Genomic DNA, 11,390 nt, shown 5'->3' on the forward strand with positions numbered 1-11,390 from the left:
CCTTCTTTTATACCAAGGCATCATCAACCCCATTACTTTAGTTCATCAAGCCTTCTTTTATACCAAAGCATCATCATTAGCAAGAGGTTTTTCAAGATTTGGGATTCAATAGCTTCATCATGCCTATTTCATCACATTTATATAATCACATTCATGCAAGCATACAATTAAGCATATAGAAGACTTTACAATACAACCCAACACATATCATTCGCTATTAAGAGTTTACTACGAATAGTATAAAAACCATAACCTACCTCCACCGAAGAATTTTGATCAAGCAAGCAAATTCCCCAAAGCTTTGTTTCCTCTTCGTTTCTCCTCTTTCTCGTTCGATCCTCTCTCTCTCTTTGTTCTTTCTATTTTTCTTATTCAAACCCTCTTTCTTTTACCCTAATTAGCATATAATTAAGTATAAAAGATGGCAATAATAACCCACTAATTAACTCAAGGTTACCTCTTTTAACCCCCAAGTAATTAGACTTATTAACATTAACCCACTAACTTTATAATTAAAGCAGGAATAGTCCAAAACGCCCCTTAAATTACTTAACAGAATTCCGACCCAGCCTGGGATTACACAGCCTGTGACGGCCCGTCGTGCCGGCGACGGCCCGTCCTGCTGCTTCCGTCACAAAGTTCAGAGACTCAATTTCCTTGAAGAGTTTGTGACGGTCCGTCGTGCCCACGACGGTCCGTCCTGCCATGTCGTCACGAAGTTCAGAGAGTCGATTTCAGTACCCAAATTTCAGAATTCTAAGTGTTTTGGAACGAGACCCCCTCTACGGCCCGTCGTGCCCATGACGGTCCGTCGTGGGTTCCGTTGACTCAGACAGTTTTTCCAGAAATAAAATCTGCTGCTTAAAACGACTAAACAGGTCGTATGGATAACTTATGACTTTTAGGAGTCGTTTGTATCAGGTATAAAATATATAATAATTTCAAGATAAAATACAAAATCATTTTATCATATGTTTAGCTTGAGGTATTAGATAGTCCTTAGATTATTCATCCCATCATCTGTATCATAGTAATGAGATAAGTTTTTCATATACATGGTGGAATAACTTATTTTAGAATAATTTATCTCACGATAATTAATTTATATATAAATTTTTCCGCTAAAGAACCCTTAGCTTTTAACTTATAAGTCGCTAAAAAAAAGTCAATCCAAATATCCCCTTAAACTTCATTGTGAACTTCCAGTTAAATTAGAGTTACTTACCAATATATACTTGTGACAAAAATTGTTTTCAACAGAATGGTCATATGTATATGTGATGTATCAATATTATAAAAAACAGTGTATAATCATGTATATTTATGTGTCATCGATTTATATACATCGATATATATCGTTTATATAGTAAAATGTACACTGCAATTCTTTTTATTTTCAATTTCAATCAACTCAAATCTCTTTTAAACAGTTTCAAAATTTATATATGAGTTCCTATCCAACATTTCAAGTATTTTGAAATCTTATTCACTTGAAACGACTCACATTTCATGCACATCAATTTTAAAGTCGAGCAACAAGCTTTAATCAAACATGGAAGAAGAAAAGAAACAGGTAGAAAAAAGCAACAAAGAAATAAGGAAGATGAAGGAAGGTAATCATTAATGGCCGGAAGAAGATCAAAGAAAGAATAAAGAAGGAAGAGAAGGTTAGGAGGACGAAGCAGAAAATGAGAAAAATAAAACGCGCTCATAAGATTATGAGTCTGTTTGGATTGACTTAAAAAAGTAGTTTTCAAGTTAAAAATAAAAGGAAAAATTGTATATAATAGCAAATTATTAATTCAAATTAAATGCTATAATCATAGTTTGATTTAATTATACCCCATAGCAAACTGCTGCTATTTCGCCTCTCTCCTAGTGAATCTCACTCGCCATTCTCGCTTGTTCACTCGCCTCTCTCGCTTTATACAAAATGAAAATGTGTAAAATGTGTTTGTGTTTGTATAAAGCGAGAGAATATTGTATATATACATATATTTTCGTTCCCTTCTCCCAGATCTCCCTCGTCACTCTCTTAGATCTCAGTCACTCACTCGCCTCTCTCACTTAGGTGAAACTCTTGGTCGTAGTCTGACGACCTATCTTCAGTAGATACAAAAATGCAATGTATAAAATGTGTTTGTTGTTTGTATAAAGCGAGAGAAAATTGTATATATACATATATTTTCATTCTCCTCTCCCAGATCTCGCTCGTCACTCTCCAAGATCTCGCTCGCGCACTCGTCTCTCTCACTTTATACAAACACAAATGTATACATTGTGTTTATATTTGTATAAAGTAAGAGAAAAATTGTATATACGAAACAAATGCATATATTTTCATCCCATACACTTATTATTATACAAATACGGTCTTCCCTGCCCAATTTTCTTTTGTCTTTCTTTCTTTCTCGTTCTAGAAACACAAATTATACAATCGATCTTTTGTGTATGCATATCAAAGCAGATTATACAACTATTTTCTTTCGTATATGTTATAGCAAAATTATACAATTACTTTCTTTTGTATATGTAAAGTGATACATACACATTTATGTTTGTTATGGAGCGTAGTTATGCAAATTATAGTTATAACATACAAATATAATTTTTGTGTTTGCTATATGTAAAAGTTACTTTAAATAAAAAGACAAACTGAAATGACTTTTAAGTCAAAAAATAAATTATATCGGTGACATACTTCTGATTTTTGACTTGTTTTAAGCTATTTTTTACCTTCTCAAACACCCCAACTTATTTTAAGTCATATTTTTACTTATTTTAAGTTACTTTTAATATTAAACAAACACTTTCTAAAGTAAACAATCATCTAAAAAGTAGATTTAACTAGCTTTTGAACCAACTCAAACATCCTCTATATATAGTTATAAAACAATAATTGGGCCATATTTTGTTATAACAATGACTGAATGGTTATTTTGTTTAATTGTGTACAATTTAAACTTATTATTATTATTATTATTATTATTATTATTATTATATGGAGTTATTATAGTTAGATGTCATTATAATGACCATGTTTGTCTGGCCCTATTATAACAACTCACTCCCTATAACATCACATATGCATTATTAGAGTGCGCTATAGCTAAGTCTCTATGGTCACAATTCAGGTTGTTTATGGCTATGATTAAAAAATTGAATATTTAAATCAAATTGTTTAAAATTAATAATCGGTGTAATTTGATTTTAAATTTTGAAAATTAATTGATTTGATTTTGTTTTTGATTTTATTAAAAGAATCGCACAAATAACCAAACTAAACTAAGAAATTATATAGAAAAAATTTGTAATTATTTTATATTATTTATAAATAAAATACAAATATTTTGTTAAATTTTAGTTTATTTAAGTCTTTAATTTTATCATTTTGTCAAGTCTAACACTAAAGTTTTAACTCAATTATTAAAATCCTAAGATCAAATCCATTACTTTATCTATACCTACGCCTTATACCACATAGTCTGAATCACTTTATTCGTGTCATGACAATTCTAGTATTGCTTGGTTGAACTCACTACTCGCAGTAGTTTTTTGTGAATTATTCATGTGTCACGTCTTTGTGTCAATCGAGATGCATATGCCCTCAACAAACTTATTACTTTCAAATAGAAAAAATGAACCAACGATTATTTTTTTGTGTTTGGTTTGGTTTTAAAAATTTAATAATTGACTGTATTGGTTTGATTCTAGTTTTCACCAATAACAAATCCAAATCATTCCATGAACACCCGTGATCACAATACAACCTCAGTCATGTTGTTTTCCAATTGAATATGAAAAAATGCACGTTTTCTCTTCACCTGACTTAAAATCTAATCTCATCTTTCTAATGAATTGTTTTTAAAGCTTTATCTTCAACAATCGAACTTATATCTAGAGGGATTTAAGTTCATTAATAGCACATGTTATAACATGTAGGTATGCGAAAATATTATTGAACCATATTCTTTGATCATTAAATAATATCATCAAATAAATTCATATTAAAAAGAAGTACCATAATATGTACCACATTGAGTACAAACCCCATATAACACACCATTATAAAGATTTTTTGTAATTGAATTAAAATTTTGAGATAGTTGATTTTTTAAGAAAATATTTGGTGTTTTATCTAACTTTGGAAGTTCCTCCAAATATAAATGGTGTCTTCTGAAATGGAGAGATGAAAAATGAAAGAAAATCAAATTAATGAGAGGGAAAATGGTGAATGTAAAAGTTAAAGGAGAGAATAGGAATATGAAAAAACTTAGAGAAATTATGGAAAGGAATGTAGGAGCTTATGTTATAAAAAATAACTTAATTGTTGGTAAAATGTTTCATCGTATTTTTAAATTATATTTGTTTTTACCTTTTTACTAGATTTTGTTAAATTTCTATTGTTGTGTTAACAAAACTAGAGACTACGGCTATATTTTGTTATATTGCCTCTAATATATATATATATATATGTATATATATGTGTGTGTGTTTACCCTATGATGAAATTAATTATATTCAAATAAAAAAATTGATTTTAGTTGGATAATCTATTTAATTGAGCCACTTAATCATGTTTAAGATTTCATCTTCTCTTTGGGATCCAAATTGGCGACACGTGTCAAATTAAATAATATGATATATCGAGTCAAATAAAACTTTTAATAGGGTGGTGCAACATGTTAAAATGAAATAGCATATCTAATCAAATCAAAGTGTAATAAAATGTATTTAGGGGTACAAGTTACATGCTTCGGTCAATCAAATATTGACATGTCACTTAAATTTTATTAGACGAAAAGATTTTATTCTTATATATCATAAATCTTCATCCTATAATTGAATAGGGGTTTTATAATTTAGAAAAAGACACTAGAATTCAAATAAGACGATTAGGATAACTTATGAATTTAAACATCACATATATCTCTACAAGCTACAATTTCAAGCAACCATGTGCAAATACAAGCCAAGATCAAGACTAGTAGATTCAAGATCAACCTTTAGACCTTTGAATTGAAGTATAACTCAAAATCAAACGCTAAATGACTTGAATTTATAGTAGAAAAGAATAATTAAAAGATTTATAGATATTGTACCACTCACTACATTCGAAATAAAATACTAAGATTCTTATATTATTTTCAGGCTTGATTATTATTTTCACTAATTCAATTATCAAGAAATTATGAGATTTTCGATTGGATCTCATTACCTAAATTATTACTGCATGATTACTATGAACAATTTCATGGTAATATTTTCTTGATAAGTTCGTCTTAACTGAAAAAGGAATCTGGAAAGAATCTTTTTCATATGTATGGCTTGAGTTGAAATTTGATTTATTTTATTGTATATTACATAAATTTCAAAGTTTAATATGAAATTACAATCTATCTCTAATAAGTTTTTAATTACATTAATCCTATAAAAATTCAAAAACTCGGGTATAATAATTGAAGCTCGAATACCTTAAATACTGTCTTGGATACATTAATACGTAACTCGAATATATTAAAAACTAGATCGGATACATAATATGTAGCTCGGATACATTAAATACCGGTTCGGATACATTAATATGTAGACCGGATATATTAAAAACTAACTCGAATACATAATATGTAGCTTAAATACTGTCTCGAATACATGACTATGCTGCTTAGGTACATTAAAGAAATAAGAGATTTGGAGATTTTTAAAAATAATAGAAGATAATAGAAATGAGTGAAACAAAAGGCGTACATTTCTATAATTTGTCCTTAATTTTAAGTTCAGTCTCCGATTTGATATCAAAGTGATGAAGAAGAAATTTTCTACACGAGAATTCAACCGACAACAACATCATATCTAATAAAATTTCATTAAGTAGAGTCTTAGAATGACGTTATGAACGTAACTAAGACTAAAATAAACAATAATTTAATTAGTAACAAAAAGTTTATTATTTTTCACTGAAATGATACTTCTAAAAAATGATATTTCTATATAAGAAGAAGACTAGCAATCAAATGTACAACGACATTGAGTAGTTCCATCTCCTGATTCTTCACAAAATGCATCAATAATAGCAACTTTATATTGTATGATGCAAAGTCGAAAACACCCATGATCAGGTCCAAATCTGCATTGATTCACTCCTGTGTAGCCGTTGCATCTCTTCGTATCGTCTAACGAGATAATTCGTTCATCTATATGAAAAAAATATTCTTAGGAAAATTAATTTTATAGGAGTATTTCGTACAATTTAAAATGAAACAAACAGATTGAAACAAAGAGAGTAAGAACGAATAAGGACTTGTTATTTTACTTTCTAACATTTTATGAAATATTTGATAATTTCCTAAAAAGTAAAATTTTCATTTGGTTTAAAGTAATACCTGATAAAAATGTAAGAAGAAGAATGACGATAGCAAACAAAGATAATTGGAAGAACTTCATCTTCAATGCTACCTAATGGTTATGTGTTTCTTCTGATATTAATGTTTCTTTAATGGACATTTTATAGTAGTAACTAGTAAGTTGATTTATAAATTTCAAGGTAGGCAATCAAATTTAGAGACTCAAAGAGTCTATCTATATTTAGTAAGTCATTATTAGTAAGTCATTATTAGTGAGTCAAACTTGAATTTTCATTAGCATTTCATTATTGACTAACCCTTTTCATGACATAGTAGTAACTAATAAGTATATAATTAAATATGGTGTATTAGTAATGTTAGTAAAATGTAAGTTGAGCTATTAAAAAAAACTAAAATTGTAACAATAAGTAAAAATTGGAAGACCAAATTTTTGAAAGGTTGAGGCGAGTCAATTATGTATCCCCAAAATTCAATAAACTTTTCTGGTAAAATAAAACAACAGAATAATTCTAAGGGAGAAAATTTTGTTTACATCTTTCATCCAACTTTCAAAAGGAAAAAAAAAATAGATTATATAAAGAATCATATCTCTTGAAATAGCTCCAATGGTAAAGAAGATTATAAAATTGTCTTGGCATTAAAGAATAATCAAAGTTTGTTACAAATGCAAATAAGAATAGTAAATGTGTATGAATGATGAAGAATAGTGAATGACTCATGAATAAAAATGATTATGACTTATTAATGTGTAACGACCCTTTTTGGTCGTTATAGGTAATGTAACCCATCGGTTTTCGAAAGAACTAGAATTAGAAATTAAGAAGCTAGATTGGAAATAGCAAAATTGGAAATTTCGGCAATTATGCTAAGTATAAATTTTAGATCAATTTTAAACGATCATAACTTTCAGTACAAGATGATTTACGTAGTCCATAAGATATCAAATAAAAGGTTTTGAAATCCCCTTTCCAATGCCACTGAGTTTGCAAATTTTCTAGATCATATGAGGGATATATGTCTATTTGAAGTCGGGTTGTCCATCTAAGGAAAGCTACCCAAATTTAAAAGGGGCATTTTGATCTTTTCCTTACACGGTAAGATTTATTTCTTTTTTAGTAATTAATTAGGGGTCTAAACTGATTTGATTCAGTTTACGCCATCATAGTTCACGCTAGGGTTTTAGAAAAGAGTTTAATAAGAGAAAAGAGGAGAAATGCCAAGATTTCGTCGAGTTCTTGAGGATTTGATTTCGGTTTTGCCATGAGTTTAATCCCTAAGAGGTATGTCAGTTCACATAGCGTTGGGTTCGTTCACCTACGTGTCAATCATGTTAATTTCAGCGTAATTTTCATCCTAAAAAAGTTGAAGGTTTGATGTTCTTGATTAGTGTTCTTGAATTTACTTTCGTTTAAATTAGGATGGAATTGATGAGTTCTTGAGATGATCATATCGATTTTAAGAGATGTTTGTGAGTAGATTGTTTACATGTAGTGGGCAACCGAATCTAAAGAGAAATTGAGAAAAATAATCAAATCTAATCGAATTAAGGCAAGAAAATGAGAAGAAAAATTCGTCAGATTGATCTGGGGAGGGGTGGAGTGGCACGCCACTGATGCGCCATCAGTGCGCCAGAAAGTGGTCTCTAAACTTTAGGGGTTGGCACCCTGCGCTCCAGGATCGCCTGCCCCCACCCGTTGTCCGTCGTTTAGCCCGTCTGAGTTCTTCTAAAGTGTACTAACACTTCCTATTGATTCTAAGTACGCTAAAAGACTTCTAAACATATAGAAATCATCCATAAACATGAATCATAACCTTAAATCCATAAATTCAAATTCAAGGTAGATCTAAGAGTCAAGTCTTGAGAGTTCTTCAAGTCTTTTCAAAAAGTCTTTTGCAATTGTTGTAAACTTGTCTTAAGAATTGACCATTGAGTTTAAGGAAGAGTTGAGCCGAGTTCATTTTCTTTAAAATGTTATATGATAATTAAGTATTCTCAAAGAGTAAATGTTTTTCACATATAAGATGAGAGGAAACATCGATTTGCGAAAGAGTTTTCATGATCGAGCAGTTCTGAGTACCTTTTTTTAATAGATAGAATTTTGAGTAATAATCTCAAACCAAAGAGAAAGTCATGATTCTAAACATATGAGCTAGTTACATTTTGGAATTAGTATTGACCGCCGATATGGGGACGAGATCAGATAACTCAAGTCTTCATAAATCATGTAGCCAACGTGTATTTTGAATAAAAGGGTTAAAAATTTGAAAAAATATACACACAAAGTAGTCGAAGGGGGTTCGACATTTACTAAATGTACTTACAAAATATTATAACAGAGTATAAATAATATAATTTCGACATTTTTACTAAATATACTTAAAAAAGTATTTTAACCGTGTATAAATAATATAATTTTTCGCCGAAGGAGGTTTGGATGAAACCCTACTTGTAAGGTGGTTCCAACATTGGATAGAATACTCATACTTTTTAGATGATTCCTTGTTCCTTTTAAGCATAACTTACTGGATCCACTTAGTTGAGGAACTTTATACCCTAGCAAAGTATAGAACAGTTCTGACAGCGTGGGCGAGACACTTTATCATCACATAGCTCATAGTGATGGTTGTCAGTCAAGAGAATCTCCCAAGGAGTAACTTGTATTTTTATATACAAAACTAAGTTATTATTATTGTGTCTTTCAAAACACTGAGTTGTTATCAACATGTTTCAACGTTTTTCTTTATACTGCATCTTTAATTACTGCTTTATATTGAGATGAATTTAGTTGAGACGAGGTAAGTGTTTCTTTCAGTTCCAGTTCAACCTTATGTCTTTTTTAGGTTTTCCCTCAAATGCTCGTACATTGCATGTACTGACGTCATTTGACATGCATATTTCATGATGCAGATACAGGTAACCAGGATCAGCATCCGACGCTTGATCAAATTGAGCTTCAGAGTTGCTAGTGAGCCTCCTAGCTTTCGAATGATACCTTTACTTTGTTTTACATTTTAGCTTATTAGGATGTCGTGGGACTTGGCCCGACGTCCATCTCAGTTAGTAGAGGTTTTATAGATAGTTAGACATTATTAGTCCACGAGCTTTTTCATTTTAAATTGTTTATGTTAAGACTTGACTTGTCACTTTGGGTAGTTGAATGTTTATTTTCAACACATTTTAATTTAAATTATTCAGACAGTTCATTTTAAAATTATATTTAAGTGCTTTTATTATGAGTTAGTCTTCAGTTAAGAGTTAAGTCAGGCCAAGGATTCGCTTGGGACCAACAATGATTTTCGAGTGTCGTCCACGTCTATGGTGTTGGCTTGGGGCATGACAAGTAAATAAAAGGTGAAAGAATTTGGTCAAAAAGAATATAGATAGTGATTTGAAGATCTTAGGCCACGTCAGTCTCAGGCTTAATATGAGCGATGCGAGGTTTCAGATAAATCGGGAATGAATGAAGTGGTATGTCTAAATTTGGATCGTGATTCATCGTAAATTAGACATTAATAAATTCTTAAGGCCTTTCGAAATCAAATTTAGGCGGTAAAACTTTTGTTATCAAATTTGATGTGAAGGGGTTAGTGTAGAATGTCAAAGTTCGACGGTATGTTGTAAAATAGGGCCTTTGGGAAAGACTAACGATTCTTTGTCTCCTTGTAAGCTGATATAGAAGGATGAAATGATTCCTACTATAGCAGGATGAATTAATTCCCTCTATAGGGGATTAGTCAGAGTTATGTGCAAAAAGTCTCAAAAACCTCTTATTTTCTTCTGCATTTTCATATTCTTGAAACTGAGAAAGGAAATTTAGTGCATATCCCTTGGGATTTTTCCAGCAATCTCTTGGGTAAAGGTAACTTAATTACTTTCCCAAGTTATATTTTTATTCTTAAGCCATAGAAGCTAGAGTGTGACTCTTTAAAAGGGTTTTAATATGAATTAATGGTAAAAAGACCCTTTTTCGGTAGAATGATCATGTCACGCCCGGAGCCTACGCCCTGGACGTGACTGGCACTCGAGAACTATTCCACTAAAAGTTAAGTCAGTCCAAGAGTTCGCTTGGGGCCAACAATGATTTTATGGAGTGCCAGTCGCGTCCAGGATACAAGCTCGGGGCATGACAACAATTTCCTCTAACTGCTATTGGTTTCTTGTTATTTCTTAGTCCATTTGTTCAACTCAGATATTCTAGACTTATGTTTTCTTCTTTTATTTTGGGGTTTCATCCTTTAACACTCAGTATGATTCAATAGTACACATTATTACTTTTTCATATTCAATACATATTTTCATTGGGGGTCTACTTAGCACCGAGTGGACTTTCGTAATGATGGTTTTCGTGCAGCGTTTTTGGACCTTTAGTAGCAATCTCTAAGCCCCATAACTATGTGTTACTGCTAGGATTTACCTCGAATAGATATTAGTTAGTAAATCCACCTTAGCTCAGATACCATGGTCCTTACCTTGGCAAATTGGACACTTTTTTCAGTGTGAAAGTAGTTGATGGACTGTCACGACCCAAAACGTGCCGCGAGTGGCACCCGCACTTATCCTCCTATGTGAGCGAACCAACAAATCTAAACCCCAACGTTTACCAATATTTCAGCCATAATGAACAAAATATAATGCGGAAGACCAAAACTCATTAATATAACCAATAAATAACTTCTAAAGTATATTACTTATCATCCCCAAAATCTGGAAGTCATCACATCAAGAACATCTATCCTCAAATTACTAAGTCTAAGAGTAATTAAGAACTAAAATAAGTAAAACGATGGCCCATGTCCGAACTTCAAAGACATCAAGACGCGAAGAAGAGAATCCAGCCCGAGCTAGGAATAATAGCTCACCCTGAAATCTGACGTGCTGAAGACTGGCTAGAGTTGCGGACGAGACGAAGTCACTGGTGCACTTGCTGCACTCCACAAAACAACAAGAAGAACATAAAAGTAGGGGTCAGTACAAGTACTGAGTAGGTATCATCGGCCAACTCAGAATAGAAAGCAATATATATC

This window comes from Solanum pennellii, chromosome 3 (assembly GCF_001406875.1).
Source record: "Solanum pennellii chromosome 3, SPENNV200".
Classification (NCBI taxonomy): Eukaryota; Viridiplantae; Streptophyta; class Magnoliopsida; order Solanales; family Solanaceae; genus Solanum; species Solanum pennellii.